Raw genomic sequence first — 2,982 nt, forward strand, 5'->3', positions numbered from 1 at the left:
GTCAGCTGGGGACAGACAGAGCGCCTGGTCGTTGGGAGGTATGGGCAGTTTTTGTGCAGGTGTGTCATTCTGCATTTCAAACCGTGAATAAAAGTGGTTGAGTGTATCCGGGAGGGATGTGTCATTATCACAGGCCTGTGGCGGGGGCTTGTTGTCAGTGATGGTCTGAATGGCTTGCCACAGGCTCCGTGTGTCTCTGCTGTCTGTGAATTGATTGTTGATTTTTTGAGCATACGACCGTTTTGCATTTTTGATGCCACAGGACAGATTGGCTCTTGCTGTTTTGAGGGCTGCTTTATCTCCTGATCTGAATGCTTCATCTCTAGTCTTTAGCAGCCCACGAACCTCTGCTGTCATCCACGGCTTTTGGTTTGCACGTGTGGTGATGGAATGTTGTTGTTGATTTTATGTAAAATATTAATAAATAATATATACAAATAATACTAATATTAATATTAATGATATTAACATACTAATATTAATGAAAAACTATTATTAGAAAGGTTATTTATAACACCAATAAGGTCATATGTAGCATTTTCAAAGCATGGTTGTATATGGAACCCTATAAAAAAGGTTCTATTTAGCACTAAAAAAGGGTTCTGCTATCGTTATAAGCCGAAGAGCCCTTTTCTGGTACTGTTTAGAACCATTTTTCTTAAGAGTGTACCTTGTTCATTTTCATAGGAACTATAATTTCAATGACAAGAAGCAATTAGTGTTAGTTAGTTAGTCCTCTGCCCTGTATAGAGTAAACCCATGCTGCTCATCTCTCACGCCAAACGATGTGCGGAAGTTGTATGGCCTCCTGGGATGGAGCTATCTTAACATTTGGGTGCATCGCTTCAGTTTTAGTTTATTTTTTTGCTTGCTAAGTACGTAACTCCCAGATTTCTGGTCACAATGCAGAAGTATCCTTTTAAATACTGACCAGTTATTATTTAGGGTAATTCTGGTAGGATCATGATTTAAGGAGTCATCAAAAGCCATTTTAAAAAAGGTCAATTATGCAGCACAGTCTATGATGGTTGTGGGTTAACAAAAATGTAGTCTATAATGTGTGACTGAATGATTAATGCTTTCCAGCATTAATGAAAAGCAGATGCTATGCATTTCATTCTCAATATCAGAGAGAGGGGATAAGGAGGAACAAAGAAAATCAAAACCAAAACATTTTCAGATGCTATCTTCACCTTGATAACCTAGCCCTCACCAGATACCCAGCATACCGTACAGCACCTCATTTTGAACTTCAGATCAGATACAGACACTTCAAACAAAAATAATGCATTGAAGCACAGATATTTTGTCTCCCTAATGCATCCCTCCTGTAGCTCCATTCAAAAATAGAGCTTCTAAATGTCTGTAAATAATATATAATAATTGTATATATGCAGTTGTCAAGAAAGGAAAGGAGCTGTAAAATAAATAAATAAATATAAGTTAAAATGTACAGAATTGTGTGTGTGTTGGAATGCCTTTTTTCTCAAGCATGTCATGTAGCATGCAGTTTTACACACTCATTCAATTGAAATCACTCTTGAGAATGTCTTTAGATGAGCAGAATGTTCCACAGTGAGTGTGGAGGAGTGCATTTCATGGATTGAAAACCACCTCAGAGCCATTTTACATATTCTTTACATCTTGTTTTGTAATTAAGAGTTTTAATTAGAAGCTACCCTTAATCTCATAGTGTGTGACCACAGCCCTCAAACACTCAGACAACCAAACAGGCCTGGAATTCTGCAGTATGAAGGAATCATCAACTCCTCACTCAGTACAACAGATAATCCGCCTGCAACACCCAAAGCGGTCTGAAGACAAGTACTTTTGGGAAATATCAGATTACCCGTCGTGTTAAAACCATTACAGTCTATTTTAGTGGGTCGTGGTGAATAAACATTCAGGAACTGCTTTGGAGAATGAGAAAGCAGCGTGAACTGACACAGCCTCATGAATAAAGTAGGGAAATTTGAATAAACGGATGTGTTTGCATACTGATTGGTTCCTCGCTATGTGTTCTTGATGCGGATGCATTATGAATTCTTCCTTCCTGCCATTTCCCGTTCTCTGCTTGCATTGTGTGAAAGTTCTCCTGATCAACAGGGGAGTGCATTAAAAGGGTTGCCTAAGTGGGAAAATGTCGATCCGCTTTGAATACACAATCAAAATCAAGCAAATGCTTTAACGGTCACTTCTAAGGCACACTTTGCATGCTTTTACCCTTAGCTAGGTTTTGATAAATGATCTTATGTCACTGTAAGATGGTTTAGAGGTGGTACTTTTTGGTCTTCAAAAATAGCAGTTGTTAAGCTCCATTTAGGAGACAATAACACCTCATCACACTCGAGTGTGTTTATAGTGAGAAACTGCAGAATTCATTGACTACATTGTGGGAGAAGAGGCAAGGAATAACAGCATGTTTGAGGTAAGAGCAATTTTTCTGCATGCAAAATTGGTAAAAGATGGTTAACAGAATGCGCGTGTTCCTGCTCAGAAGGGTGATGTCAGAACGCGGCCACATTTCATGTCAAGACGTGGTTAATCGAAAGAAGTGACACACATACACAAGTGTACTACATTCAGCAGAGTGGGAGACAAACCACAAACAAAACCGCTGAAAAGCAGTCACACTTGCACACACTAGACTACATGTCCAACTTGAGGCCAGATTATTTGCAAAGTCCCTGGGGCAAATGCTAGAGATAATGGTTCAGATTTATGGATGAAGAGAAGACAGAATGGAAGAATGAAGCATTAAATAAAGAAAGAGTCAACAATCAGTGTCATGAACTGTTTAGCATGCATGATTTTTCCCCACACAAATTATTTCCACAAAAATAAGAAAGTCATACAGGTTTGGATTTCCTAGGACTGTGATCAGTTCACTCTCAAATCTGATATTGACCAAAAAGAAAAAAAAATGGATCTGAGAAATAAATCAGAATCGGGTAGTGTAAACGTAGCCTGTTTGTGACGATA

This window comes from Sinocyclocheilus anshuiensis, unplaced genomic scaffold (assembly GCF_001515605.1).
Source record: "Sinocyclocheilus anshuiensis isolate Anshui unplaced genomic scaffold, SAMN03320099.WGS_v1.1 scaffold51, whole genome shotgun sequence".
In the NCBI taxonomy this organism is placed as follows: domain Eukaryota; kingdom Metazoa; phylum Chordata; class Actinopteri; order Cypriniformes; family Cyprinidae; genus Sinocyclocheilus; species Sinocyclocheilus anshuiensis.